Source organism: Bidens hawaiensis, unplaced genomic scaffold (assembly GCF_021521415.1).
Source record: "Bidens hawaiensis isolate Kalapana, Puna unplaced genomic scaffold, B.hawaiensis_p1.1 tig00004839_1, whole genome shotgun sequence".
Lineage (NCBI taxonomy): Eukaryota > Viridiplantae > Streptophyta > Magnoliopsida > Asterales > Asteraceae > Bidens > Bidens hawaiensis.
Window position 1 is genome coordinate 1667821 of NW_027491303.1, and position 15780 is coordinate 1683600.

Consider the following 15780-nt stretch of genomic DNA (forward strand, 5'->3'; position numbering starts at 1 on the left):
GCTCGCGCAGGGCGCACATAACAAATGCACGCGCTGACTAACATGGCGCGCTCGCGCAGGGCGCACATAACAAATGCACGCGCTTAATATTTACAATCACCTAATTATTAGGTTGATTACTTAGTTTAAGGGATTGGGAATTTACTGGGTGTCACATTCTCCCCTCGTTAAACGAATTTCGTCCCGAAATTTAGGAGACGTTGCTGGCAGAAGCCATGTTCTGAAAGAGGTGTGGGTATTTCTTGCGTATTTGGTCTTCTCTTTCCCAAGTGAATTCAGGCCCACGCCTCGAGTTCCATTGAACCTTTACTAACTTGATTTTGCTCTTGCGCAACTTTTGTTCTTTCCAATCGGTTACTGCTATAGGTTCTTCTATGAAGTGCAGCTGTTTGTCGATGTGAATCTCTTCCGTCGGCAAAATCAACGTTTCGTCAGATAAGCACTTTTTGAGGTTGGACACATGAAACGTATCATGAACTCCACTGAGTTCGGCGGGTAAACGGAGTTTATAAGCAACCGGACCGATCCTTTCCAGGATCTCGAATGGTCCAATGAAGCGCGGATTCAACTTTCCTCGCTTGCCGAAACGGGGGACTCCTTTCCATGGAGAGACTTTCAACAGTACTCTATCCCCTACTTGAAACTCCAATGGTTTTCTTCGCATATCTGCGTAGCTCTTCTGTCTATCGCGCGCTGTCTTAAGGCGATCCCTTATCTGAAAAATCTTGTCTGTTGTTTCTTGGATCAACTCTGGACCAGTCATTTGCTTGTCACCTACTTCAGCCCAGCACAGTGGGGATCTACACTTGCGCCCATACAAAGCTTCGAACGGCGCAGCCTTAATGCTTGTGTGATAGCTGTTGTAAGAAAATTCAACCAATGGGAGATGAGTATCCCAGCTACCTTCGAAATCGATTGCGCACGCGCGTAGCATATCTTCCAATGTCTGGATTGTTCGCTCGCTTTGCCCATCCGTTTGAGGATGATATGCCGTACTCATGTCAAGACGAGTACCTAAAGCCCCTTGTAACGATCTCCAAAACCTTGATGTGAACCGACTATCTCTATCAGAAATGATGGACACTGGGACTCCATGTTTTGAAACTACTTCTCGAATATACAGTCGGGCTAACTTTTCCATCTTATCGGTTTCCTTGATCGGCAGGAAGTGCGCTGACTTAGTTAGCCGATCCACAATAACCCATATTGTGTCATAACCCCCAGGTGTCCTTGGCTGTTTGGTGATGAAGTCCATAGAGATTTGTTCCCACTTCCACATGGGAATTTCTGGCTGTTGAAGCAACCCTGATGGTTTCTGGTATTCAGCCTTTACCTTCGAACACGTCAGGCACTTACTGACATACGTCGCGATGGCGCCTTTAAGATTGGGCCACCAATACAGCGTTTTAACATCTTGGTACATCTTGTCTGCGCCAGGATGTACGGAATACCGCGTCTTGTGAGCTTCGTTCAATACCTGCTCGCGCAATCCTCCCTTGAGAGGGACCCATATGCGGTTAGCGAAATATAGATTGCCGTTCTCTTTAAGTTCCAAATTCTTAACCATACCCCCAAGGCATTCGTTTTTAACAAACTCTGGTTTCAAGGCTTCTTGCTGAGCGTCTCGGATGCGGGTAGAGAGACCTGCGTGAATGGTCAACCTTAGAGCCTTGACTCGTAGCGTTTTTATTCGCTCCTTCCTACTTAGCGCGTCTGCTACCACATTCGCCTTTCCAGGGTGGTACTTAATTTCACAATCATAATCGTTCAACAACTCCACCCATCTTCGTTGCCTCATGTTTAAATCCTTTTGATCAAATATATGTTGAAGGCTCTTGTGATCCGTAAAGATTATACACTTTGTACCATAGAGGTAATGGCGCCAAATCTTTAGCGCGAAGACAACCGCTCCAAGTTCTAAATCATGCGTTGTGTAGTTCTTTTCATTGGTCTTGAGTTGGCGTGAGGCATACGCTATGACTTTGTCTCGTTGCATAAGGACACATCCAAGTCCCTGATGTGAAGCGTCGCAGTAAACAACAATGTCATCCATCCCCTCGGGCAAGGACAAAATTGGCGCACTACATAACTTCTGTTTCAACATTTGAAATGCTGTTTCCTGATTTTCGCCCCAAACAAACTTCTTGTCTTTCTGAGTTAGCGCGGTCAGAGGTAGAGCTATTTTGGAGAAGTTCTCAATGAAGCGTCGATAGTAGCCAGCTAGTCCTAGGAATTGCCTCACCTCAGTTGGGGTTTTTGGCGCTTCCCAGTTTTCGATGGCCTTGACTTTGGAAGGATCAACGTGAATTCCTTTCTCGTTTACAACGTGACCGAGAAAGTGAACTTCTCTAAGCCAAAACTCGCACTTGGAAAACTTCGCATACAACTTTTCTTTCCTCAACAATTCCAAAATCAATCTCAGGTGTTGCTCATGCTCGGCCTTGGTCCGTGAGTAAATCAGAATATCATCTATAAACACAATCACAAACTTGTCCAAGTATGGTTTGCACACACGGTTCATCAGATCCATGAACACAGCCGGCGCATTAGTTAGCCCGAAAGGCATCACTAAGAACTCATAATGGCCGTATCTAGTTCGGAAGGCTGTTTTCGGCACATCTTCCTCATGGACCCTAAGTTGGTGGTATCCTGACCGTAGATCTATCTTCGAATAATAACTGGATCCCTGCAACTGGTCAAATAAGTCGTCAATCCTCGGTAAGGGGTACCGATTTTTGACTGTCAGCTTGTTCAGTTCCCTGTAGTCAATACACATTCTGAACGAACCATCCTTCTTCTTAACAAACAGTACTGGAGCTCCCCAAGGTGAAAAGCTTGGGCGTATGAAACCCTTATCCAATAGTTCCTGTAACTGATTGGATAGCTCTTGCATCTCAGATGGAGCTAGTCGATAAGGCGCTCGAGCTACTGGCGCAGCTCCTGGGACTAAATCAATACGAAACTCGACTTGTCGCGGCGGCGGTAATCCGGGCAAATCTTCAGGAAAAACTTCTGGAAATTCGCGCACTACTGGTAAGTCTTCAATTCTTCGCTCATCTCCTTTCTTCTCTACGACATGCGCCAGGAAGGCGTAGCACCTTTTCCTTAGGCACTTTCGCGCCTTTAGGCACGAAATCAGTTTCGTCGCAACTCCCCTTCTTTCCCCTTGAATTACCAAGGTTTCTCCATTCAACAGTGGGATCCGAACCTGCTTCTCATGGCAAATAACTTCCGCGCGGTTCTCAACTAACCAATCCATACCTACCACAATGTCAAAACTTCCCAAATCTATTGGCAACAAGTTAATATTGAACCCGTGACCTCCCATGACTATAACACATTGTTCAGTTCTTTCGTTCGCGCATAACTGCCTACCATTGGCTAGTTCTATAGTATAAGGCGTGTCTAGTCTACTGGTTGCTAGGCCTAGGGAGTCTTTAAACTCAGCGGATATAAAACTTAGGTCAGCGCCAGTATCAAATAAGACAGATGCAAAATGTCCGCTAAGCAAAAACGTACCGGTTACCACATTCGGCTCTTCTTTAGCTTCGCCTGCGCCGATCACAAAAGCTCTCCCGCGAGCTTGGTTCCCCTTTTGCGGGCAATCCCGACTAAAATGCCCTGGCTTCCCGCATGCATAGCAGTTGTCGCTTGCTCCAGCGTCTCTGACACGGCAATTCATCGTCTTGTGCCCTGGTCTGCCACATTTGGCACATTCGATTCTTGCGCATTCACCTCGTGGTGGTACTTGCATTTGTTGCACCATGGGCGAGGCCCGCTGTATCCTTTTCGTGGTGGCTCCGCGGCCTGAATCGCGTAAACCCTTGCGCTTTCCTGCTTCTTGAACGGTGGTTGCTTGGAGTCAGACCCTCGGTGGTGAGAGTTCCATTTCCTCTTGGGATCAGAGGTTCGCTGCTCGATTCCGCGCGTAGTCAACATACCCGCACGGATCGTATCCCTTGTAAGGGTGATGGCCCGCGCTACCGCCTCATCAAAGGTTGGAGGTGCTGCGGCGTTGAGCGGAACCCTAACAACAGGAGGTAACCCAAAAATATACCTCTCGATCTTCTTTTCCTCCGTGTTTGCCATGTCTGGCACCAACTGGCAAAGTTCGTTGAACCGGTTGTTGTAGGCGTCGATATCCGTTCCTACCATGGTGTGGTTCCAGAATTCCTGTTGTAGACTCTGGATTTCTGCGCGAGAGCAGAACTTCCTCATCATCATCTCCTTCAGTTCCTCCCAGGTCTTGTGGAGAGCAACTTCTCGCCCCAATGTTTTCGTTTGAAGCTTCCACCAAGACGAAGCTGCCTCTTGGAACATACAGGTCGCGTAAAGGACCTTCTGGTTCTCACTACATCCGCTAATGGAGAGAACTGTCTCCATCTTGTCAATCCAGTTGTAGAGCCCAATGGCCCCTTAGGTTCCCTTGAATGGCCAAGGCTTACAGGCCATGAATGTCTTATAGGAGCATCCTTTGTCCAAGGCTCCTGATTCGGGTTCTGGGGTCTCATTCTGACGACCCTGACTAGATTCGGCCTTGCTGGCCTCATGTGTCGCAATCGCCTGCGCGATTATTTCCGCGAGTTCCTCGGGTGTCATGGTAATTCCCTTGGCTCTAGTTGGAGGCATTCTCGCTTTAAAAGAGTGAAAATATCAGACTTAGCGCATGTACTCTGAGCACATAATGTTATCATTATTTACTAGACAGTGTGACCCGTGTTCCTAAGTGTGTGTATAGTTTCTTTTGAAAATATTTTCTTTGAAAAATATTTCATGCGATTCCCCAACGGTTATAGTCTAGGTTAAAACTTCTTTTCCTAGTTCGCTATAACCAGTGCTCTGATACCAATCTGTCACACCCGGCCCTGAGCGGCGGAAACAGCCGGGCGCGCGCGAGTGGGAATTGATACTTAAGCACGGGCCATTGCAAACATTCAAAGTAAGATTTTCATTGCGCATGAATAGTTTAATACAAATACATTACATTGTTTAAAAATTACATAAAAACATCAAAGTATAAAAATTGTTGAAGATTTCCACGCCATATCCCCATGCGCGGCGGGAACAACCACGCGCATCGAAGGGATAGAACTAAAATCTTCCAAAAAGCTAGTTTAGATGTTCAGCGTGAGGTGCTCTAAGTGTGACTCCATGCGCTACCTAGTTATCTCCTGAAAGACACGTAAAAACATTTGAATCAGTATAAACTGAGTGAGTTCACAAGTCTTAGTAACTTGATAAATCGTATTGCATCATAATCTTGATACAAATCATTCTGAAACATAATTCTGATAGCATCATTAAAACACATGCTTGGTAAAACATAGTTATATCAACATATTCTGATAAAATCGTTCCGCGGGTTACGCGCGAACATTTCTGGGAACTGTGCTCGTCTATGCAAAGTGGCGCTGCCACTACGAGCTAAAATAAGTAATACCGTCCCGCGGGTTACGCGCGAACGTTTCAGGAACATGTGCTCGTCCATGCAAAGTGGCGCTGCCACTACGAGCTAAAATAATAATACCGTCCCGCGGGTTACGCGCGGACGTTGTGCCGGAAAACAAGGCGCTCGTCCATGCAAAGAGGCGCGACCCCTACGAGCGGGTTCAAACCCATAGTACTGCCCCATGACCATACTAGGCACTCGTCCATGCAAAGAGGTGCGACCCCTACGAGTGGGTGGATCAAACCAGCAGTCCCTACCCTTAGATTTCCAATGGTAAAGTGATCACTTACTCGAGTTCTAGCGCACATACATCGAAAACCTTAGATAACCGTTTGCATTACTCATCATGAAACATAACTTAAACACATAATCGCTTGCATAGCTTGTAAGTATACCATGATAAAACATTATTTAAGTACGTGTCCCTCGCCCCGAAAACAGTTTAAAAATAGTGAAAACAGTGAAAATAGGGGCTGTGAGACTCACCTGTGGTTCTTGTTAAGGGATTAATCGAGATTCGGGTTTTCTTGGTGTTGGCCTTGGAATCGAAGGTCTAGAATACGATTAAATAACAAGTATATATATTAAGATCAAGAAATAGGAGAATATAAGGGTTGGATAGTAGGTCTCAAGGTTATATTCTCGGCTTACCTAGTAACAGGATCGGAGCTGGAAACAACGGATGCTTGGGAGAGGATTAGTGCAAGTTTGTAGTTCTTTGAAGTGTGTTTTGGGTGATAATTTAGGTTACAAATTTATAGGCAAACTCAAGGGAACACAATCCCTTGCTTTAGGGGATTGAAATCTTTTCATATCTAGGTGTAATGATGATAAAGTATGGAAATTATTATTGTTTATTGTTTACTTAAAAGTGGAGGAGTGGACAAAAGATCTTGATTTGATTTGGACAGGACATGCAGGTCTGGGGTTGGTGAGAATAGGGTGGCTGACAGTTGACTTTTCATGTTACAGTGTGCTTTTTCAGGTACTTTTGTCAGTGTACAGTAAAAAAAAGTGGAAAATCTCTGAAACACGCTACTGTTTCCTTTTGGGCGGGAGTAATCTCCTTATGTCTGGAGAATAGACTAAGTGTTCTGTGCGCATCACTTTGTGCGCATAGCTTTCTGCGTGAAGGACATTTCTTTGCTGCGGGTAGGTGCGTAACCTTCTCGCAGTTGGGGATATTGAGTTTCATTTGTAGATTCTCCAGGTGGTCTTGGTATTTCAACATAGTGATCAGTCATGTTGAAGTCAATTCCATCTTGGAGCTTCAGACAAACTAGCTCTCAATGTTCCCGCCATGCGGGGAGGTTAGTTCCCTTCCGCACGCGCATAAACGATTTAGGATGCACACGCCTTAGCATCATGCGGGATGGTCAACCCATAGACAACATAACGTTAAGTTACATGAAAACATAAAGCCAAAACATTCACGCATGGCGCATATAACATATGCTCACGCTGGTTCTTAACATGGTGCGCTCGCGCAGGGCGCACATAACAAATGCACGCGCTGACTAACATGGCGCGCTCGCGCAGGGCGCACATAACAAATGCACGCGCTGACTAACATGGCGCGCTCGCGCAGGGCGCACATAACAAATGCACGCGCTGACTAACATGGCGCGCTCGCGCAGGGCGCACATAACAAATGCACGCGCTTAATATTTACAATCACCTAATTATTAGGTTGATTACTTAGTTTAAGGGATTGGGAATTTACCGGGTGTCACACTATGCTTCGGTTTAACCGTAAATAGCTCTAAACCGTAAACCGAACTTTGTTACTAGTTTTGTTTGTTTAAACATACTTAGTGTTAGATCTAAGTTTCTAAAATCATTTTTACAAATTCTATGGTTATGGGTTTGTAGAATCTTACCTCGGTCTTAACCCGAAACACGATCCGAACCGAAAACCGAACTTTTGTTTAAAGACTTTATTGTTAACTTTTGGTATTTTTTATTTGTACATTATTATACAAGTTCTTTAGTGTTTGGACATGTGGAAACCATCTATGAACTTGTTGTGAGATGGAAACTTTTATTGAGTTATCTCATAACATTCAATATTTTGGAAAGTTGACTTTGGGTTTGACCAATTATCAAGATCCGAACCGACAACCCGAACACTCGATAAAAAAAAACCCGTTTTAGTATCTTTATTCCAAAGGGATTTGCATTCTTGCATTTTACCCACCTTATTACTTAACATAGGTTGAGTAAATATTAAGGTTAGATACTTTAACCCGGTTACGAGCAAACTTACATTTTTAAAGGGTTATTATTATAAATTCTTAAATAGTCACATTTTAAACCTTGAACTTTAATTATTTACATTTCTCAACATTTATTTTGTTTAAAGACCTTCAAGACAACCTTTCTAAATTCAAGACTTCTTTTCTTTTTAGGCATTGTGCGTTAAACTCGTCGTTCCGACAAATCTCCAAATTATCATCTTTCAAGTTTACTACTTGAAGGTGAGTACTTCATACCCCATTTTCCATCTTTTATTTTGGGGGTGACATTTCATACTTATTCAACAAAATGCTTTATATTTGAATCTTAAACCACAAACGTAGTTGTATACTTTACCTAAATAATTGCTCGATTTGGTGTTCTATGCTTATATGCCTATGTGTTTATCGCATTTGGTTGGTGGAACTATAAAATCCTAGACTATTTGGCATCCCCTTATAGCAAGGTGTCGTTAACGTAATGCAATTAACGATAACTATAAAATCCTAGGCTATTTGGCATCCCCTTATAGCTAGGTGTCGCTAATTTGTTTAGCGATATCTATTTATCCAAATTACCACTTTTATTTATCGTTTCGTATGCAAGTTTTGTGGCTATCTTTATTATATACTAATATGATTAAACTTATGAATTGCTCACCGACCTTTGTGTTGACAAACTTTATTTTATGAAATGTTGCAGGTTTGCATCTTGGTTGATTTATGATTGTGAAGAAAACGACATCAAAGACCTTAGGATATTAGTAAAAATGAACAATATCAAATTTGCCATATTTTGTGATATCTTGTTTATGGTTTTTTTATGGATAATTGTTATGTGACATTTTCGATGTTGTGAAATGAAATGAGTTTATCAAATACTGTCACTTTAAATTAGTGTCATGTGCTTATGGACAATCGTTACACCTCGGCATGTTCCGCCGCCTTTGGTCGGGGTGTGACATATGTAATATACGATAAGGAATTAATGTAGCGAGTCATTTATCTATTTTCAAACCCCTGACGTGTTTCGGTTTAGATAACTTTTATCGGTTATTACCGTTTAGAAACACTACTTAAAAGATGACAAATGGTGTCAAAATCAAAATCTTGGCGTCATTAGGCACCTAATCAAGAACAAGCCACCACTACGAACCGAACAACTGGGACCAGAAGATGAGCTTGCTGTAACGTGTGGTCATCACATTCTCCTCTCCAAATAATAATAATTAAACCCCACCTCACTCTTCCACACCCATCTCCGGCAATGACCACGGTGGCCAAATTTCCCACTATTCCGCCGGACGGCCACCGCAGAACCACCCAACCGTCACACCGCCACCTGGGTTTTCGCCGGAGATCAATCTTGTGGCACCCACCACCAGTTTCAAGACGTGGGTTGTCTATGCAACCTTGTAGGGCTGATAAAGATGATAAAGGTTTTAACTTTGATGATCATAATAATAAGTTATTTGGAGCTCTTAAATCATTGATTTTTAATAAGGATAATTCTGTTGAGAAATTGGAGGAGATATTGTCAAGGGTTAGTATTTTTTTAATTTAATTTATGATTAATTTATATTTTATGTTATAATAATTTAGTGTTTGTGTTTTTGTAAATGTGTAGGTTGCTTTGCATTTAGAGAGGTATATTGTGACCATGATGAGCACAGGGGTTGTTTTGACAGTTGGCTTTAATTTGTCAGGTGAGTGAAATGAATCTTGTTTAAAAAAGATTTGAGATTTATGTCTGGAAGATATGGTTTTGATTGCATGTTTTGGTATCAAGGTGGAGATGGTCAGTTGAATGATTTGATGTGGTATAGTTGGGCTGGAGGGATTATAATTGGAACCATGATTGGTTCAAATATGGTCTTGGATGAAGTTAGCCGTGCCGGTCCAAGAAACGTGGTCATAACCGGAAGGTACCTGTCTTTCTTGAAATTTAGATTGATTCTATGTTTGTATAGTTTAAATTTACTACCTCTAGAGACATTATTACGTACCGAGGGTATTTATAGTATATATTGCATATGTGCAGACGTGTAGTATGATATGATATACTGCATATATGTAGTATGGAGTTTTCAAGTTCTCTCACGAAGGAATCCCTTCCCCTATATAGAATCAGGATCAATTCAGAACTTGCAAATAATTTGAAATTTTAAGAACTCTTCAACCACTAAGCATTTTATTTATTTTATATTATTTGAGGGTGATTTTGTCACTTATTATGTGTGATTTTGTGATTACGTATAACTAGTCACACGTTTACATATTTGTAATAACCAATTTACATATATAATATATTTAATCTTAACGTTACATATAATAAATGATAATAAATGACAAAACTACCTTTAAATAATATAAAATAAATAAAATGATTGGTGGTTAAGAGCTCTTAAAGTTCTTAAATATTATGGAAGTTCTGAAATGATCTCGATCCTATATATGCTTCAACAATTTATTTTTTTTTTTTTACTTTTGTGTAAACGGTTGATACAGTACTAGAGGACTTGGAAAGGCTCTTGCCCGTGAGTTTTTACTTTCAGGTGACCGTGTAGTTATTGCTTCAAGAAGGTAACTTTCATAACCTAGAATAATATAAGTCATAATACAATATAAACAAAAAACATTGGTACTTATCTTTCCATTTTTGTTCCAAGAACAGCGAAGAATCCGTCGACATGACAATTAATGAGCTTGAGGAGAATCTACAAGAATGCTTGACCACCTCATCCATGAAAAAACCATCATATGCAAAAGTAGTAGGCACATCATGTGATGTTTGTGATCCTGATGATGTTAGGAAACTAGCAAACTTTGCTGTTGATAAACTTGGCTCCATTGACATTTGGGTGAGCAGTTGGTGTTTTAATTTTCACATGTTATTAATTAAAATCAATTCTTATGTGCCATTACTCTATTGCTCATCTTATCTTGTCATTTAATCCACTTTCAGATAAATAATGCTGGGACAAACAAAGGTTTCAGACCATTGTTACAGTTTAGTGATGGAGATATAGAACAGGTTTGTTCCTGCTTAATTTTGAGGTGGCAAAATGGGTGGGGCGGGTCGTGTTGACCCGAAACACTTTTTATCCAAAAACGCTTAGATTTTATATAATTCAGGAAGTTTTATGCGCTAAAATTACATGTTGACCCGTTTGACCTGATTCCTCATGTGACCAATTTCCTTTATGTAGCCCGTTTCCTCTATGTGACCTGTTTAACCCCGTTTTCTTCATGCAACCTGTTTGACCTGTTCCTTCAAGTGACCTATTTGACCCGTTTCTTTATGTGGCCTGTTTGACCCGTTTCTTTTGTGTGGCCCGTTTGACCAGTCTTTTAATTTGGTCCATTTTACCTGTTTCTTTTATGTGGCCCACTTGACCTGTTTCCTGTTTGTTTTTTGTTTGGATACGATTAGATTGTCTCCACGAATTTGGTTGGATCTATACTTTGTACACGCGAAGCAATGCGTGTCATGGGAAATCAGCATAGAGGAGGTCATATTTTTAACATGGATGGTGCTGGCTCGGGTGGGTCAAGCACCCCCTTTGACTGCTGTGTAAGCTCTTGTTTTAAACATTAATGAATTTTCTTGATTTCTTTTACCTATTTTCGAGATTCAGAACACAGTTTCTCGTCAATTTAGCGCATGGCGGTGGTCTTTTGTTTTAGACTTGGCTGAAGATAACTTTTTCATGTAAATTTATTTCGACTACCACAGTTACGGATCAACTAAATGTGGGCTTCGACAATTTCAATCTTCGCTGGTCAAAGAGTGCAAAAAGTCTAAAGTTGGTGTTCATACAGCGTCTCCTGGCATGGTTTTGACCGACTTGCTGTTGAGGTATGCTAATCTCGTGGTCTTTTCTGGTGTCTAGGGGTGGAAAGAACTTGAGCCCAACTAGGCTTGAGCCTTTATGAGAGCTCAAGCTTGGCTGGTTTCAAGCTCTATTTCTAAGGCTCAAGCTTAGCTTGTTGAGTAGGTTTTCAATCTCAAGCTCAGCTAGTTTATTATTTCTTAACTAGTTGATACATTTGTAGTTATTTTTTTTATGATATATTTTAAGTATAATTTTTATATATAACGTAGTACATATTATTTTTTATTTTTTTTATCATACATAATAGTTATTATGTAAATATATATTTAATATATTAAATATAAATAATAGACTCGCAAGCCAGCTTGAGCTCGATAAGTGAAGCTCGAGTTTGGGCTCGTTTATTAACAAGCTTATTTTTAGGCTGATAGGCTTGAGCTCATTTAAGCTCGGCTCGATTCATCAGCTTGGCTTGTTAAATGGGTCAGTTTGGACTTCGGGTTATGTTTTATCTTTTTACGGGCCAATTGGGTTAAGCTAAAATATTAAAAAAAAACATATATTTGGGTTGACCCAATCTGTTTTGCTCCTGTTACCCAACCACCCATTTTGCCACCCCTAGTTTGTCATATAACCCTAAAGATCATCAAGTGCTATAAATGTTGTCTTTATTGGGATACAGTGGATCAAGTATTCAGAACAAGCAGATGTTTAATATAATCTGTGAGCTACCAGAGACGGTTGCTAGAACTTTGGTCCCACGGATGCGGGTCATCAAAGGAAGTGGTAAAGCGATTAATTACTTAACCCCTCCAAGAATCTTATTTGCTTTAGTCACCGCTTGGTTAAGACGAAAGAGATGGTTTGACGACGAGGTAATTAAAAAAATCATAAACATATAAACCACTCATCTTTTTTTACATTTTATTTCAGATTTCGGTTCTTTAGGTCCAGTTATAACAAAAAGTTTTAAACTTTGTCATAAATCCAAATGAGTATGCAAGATTTAAATCATAAACTTATAGACCTCTATCTTTTTGACATCTCTTGTTCAAATTTCGGTTCTTTAGGTCCAATTATAAATTTGTTTCAAGCGTTATGCTACAAAATCCAAATGACTGAACGCAAGATTTCAAATTTTCAATCATAGACTTATAAGCCACTCACCATTTTTACATTTTTAGTTCGAAGTTGGGTTCTTTATGTCCAATTATAAAATAAAGTTTCAAACTTTATGTCACGCATTCAAGTGAAATCACTCATCATTTTGACATTTTTAGTCAACTTTCGGTCCTTTAGGTTCAATTTTACATAAAGTTTCAAACTTTATATCACACATTCAAATGGCTATGCAAGATTTTTTGTTTTTTTTTTCTGAAAAAAACTGTTGTACTGTGCAGGGTAGAGCATTATATGCTTCAGAGGCAGATAGAATAAGAAACTGGGCTGAGAGCCGGACTCGTTTTTCATTTACGGATGCCATTGAAATGTACTCTGAGAACACATGGGTGTCGGTTTTTTCACTTTCAGTTGTTTGTGCATTCATCATCCTCTCAAGTACAGCCGGTGGTGCATCACATGCATCACCGGGCACTTAGATGTGCATTATAACATGATCCTGCAAAATTTAGCTCTACGTTGCCGAAGAAATTTTATGAGAGTTGGCCTTAAAATAACCGACGATTGTGAATATATTCAACTTGTATGTGTGTGGGCAGGGTCGTCCTTGACACCGTTAAAATCCCTTGTAAAAGTTATATGAATTTACTAAAAGGTTAAAGTTTATTAAGCAGATTACTACAGCACAGTATAAATGTATATACATATTGTTTTATGATGTATAAAGCTGTCATTGATGGTGTATTCGTGTTTCTTTGTCTCCCATGATATACGTGTAAATGCTAAACATGATTGCATTACCCTATAACTTTTATATCATTATACAGAAATCAATGTTACAATAATGATATTAAAAATGAGTAAGACGCATAGTTGAATAGTTGGTATATAAATTAGATAATACCCAGTATTTATAAATACAGAAAAGAGTGAGAACCGAGTCTAAATTGGCGTGTCACAAGACGAAATATGTAGTGTTTGGGTCAAATACAAGTTATATTGTAATTACTTTAATTAATAACTATAGAATATTAATAATAACTCTAGTTATTTGTACGTTTGTGGATTAACTCATTTGTATCGTATCACACCTCCATATATGTAAGTATTTTACACTAATGACATATATATAGTAGACATATAACACTTGCTTTTCTTTCTAAATATTTATTTTTTTTCGAGTGAAGGGTAAGAAAAAAAAAGAATAATGGTAAAAACAGAATTTTTAAAATATTTTTTTTATTTTTAATTAAAAATAATTCGTTAGGAGTTTTTAAGTTTTCTCTCTAAAGATTAGTTTTCTCTTAATCCTCTCCCTATATATATATATATATATATATAGGGGTGGAATCAAGTGAAAACTACTCTTATAGAGAAAACTTAAAAACTACTAAAAAATTATTTTTAACTTTTTTTTAAGTTTCTTTTTTTCCATTATTCTTATATGTTGTTATTGGTTCAAAAAAAAACTTGTCGGTAATCTCGTCGGCGCATGTGCAATAGTGTACATTGCATATATGCAAAAGTGTTGTATTGCATAGAATACAACACTATTGCACATATTTAATACACACTATTGTATATATGCAATATAAGACTATATGCAATATAAGACTAATACGCACATCGAATACACATTAGTACGTATGTGTAATACAACATTAACGCATATGTGCACTACATCGACTTTTATTTTATTATTATTATTTTTTCATATAATACAACACTACTACACATATACAATACACAAAAATTGAATATATGCCATTAAATACTATTAAACTTAAAAATACACATTAATACACATGTGTAATACACTAATACTACGGTATCGCACAGTAATACGTATGTGCATTACAACGGTTTTTTTTTTAATTTTTTAATTTTTTTATATTTTTCGAGCAAATGGTAAGAAATTATAAGAATAATGGTAAAAACAGAAATTTGAAAATATTTTTTTATTTTTAATTAAAAATAATCTTATAGGAGTTTTTAAGTTTTCTCTCTAAATATGAGTTTTCTCTTGATCCTCTCCCTATATATATATATATATATATATATATATATATATATATATATATATATATATATATATATATGAGGGGTGCGATCAACTGATCATATGTGCCTTAACCAGAAACAGAGTACACTCGTTTGGGCGGTTCCATTGTTTTAAGCGCATCATTAAATTGTTTGGTAGGTTATCAATCTTGAAAGTGTCAGTCTTGGAAATTAGGTATGACCTTATACCTTACTAGTAGTAATGATGATAATAGATGAACAATCGATCGAGGTGTACGTATTGCATGATAGTTTGCTTGAGGGCAAGCAAATGATAAGTGTGGGGATGTGATGGTCGGGTGTATTTCATGTATATTATTATATTAATATGTTTGTTTTAGTTTAATTATTGTGTGAACATTGGTATTTCAAGCGTGTTTACATGTTTCAGTTCTTTGGACATTATGGAGGCTTATTGATGCTATATACGAGCTTGGAATGATGACTTAGAAAAGCGGAATTAAGTGGCACGCATGCCAATGCAGAAAACAAGAGAATGCTAAAAATTCCCTGCCATTGAAGCCCTTCGCGATACGCAAAGGGATGAAGACTAGATTCTTCACACTACACGAAGAACCTAAATGAGGCCCGACTATTTTTTTCCTTCGCGCTACGCGAAGGACTAAGCTTGAAGAATTTCATGCTACACGAAGAAGCCAAAACGGGGAAAATAACCTAAATTATATTAAATCAGTTTTCAGCCCTCATTCGAGATATCTTTTTATTCCAGCAGCTGTAGAAGAACCCTAAGGCGATTTTGCACCATCTCGAAGCTTTCGGTTCGTCCAATTAGTCCAGGCTTTCATCCTTTCATCAGATAAGCAAGTTAATCGTGATGCCGATATCAGGCTAAATACCATTATGATCACTTTAGGCTAGGATTTTGTGTAAACTGATTATGATCGGATTCTATGTGCTTTACTGATTAAGAGCTTGATTAAATATATCATTTGATCTTGCTTTGCTTTATTAAATTGATTGTTTAAAAAGTTTGTGTTTTGTTCATCAAATCTTGCATCAACTATTTGGTTGTGTTCATCAACATTTAGGATTATATTCTTATGTCATTGATCTGATAGCC

At 39.0% G+C, this 15780-nt stretch overlaps 1 pseudogene across 1 annotated transcript; it reads left to right on the plus strand.

The window, feature by feature from the left end:
• The first annotated feature begins 8907 nt into the window (after positions 1-8907).
• Positions 8908-13236, plus strand: LOC143628238 (putative chlorophyll(ide) b reductase NYC1, chloroplastic; annotated as a pseudogene). The gene is made up of 10 exons (XR_013152715.1): positions 8908-9226; positions 9311-9389; positions 9473-9608; positions 10192-10266; positions 10358-10544; positions 10649-10717; positions 11117-11257; positions 11420-11542; positions 12202-12394; positions 12920-13236. The product of XR_013152715.1 is annotated as a putative chlorophyll(ide) b reductase NYC1, chloroplastic (transcript).
• The last annotated feature ends 2544 nt before the right edge of the window (positions 13237-15780 follow it).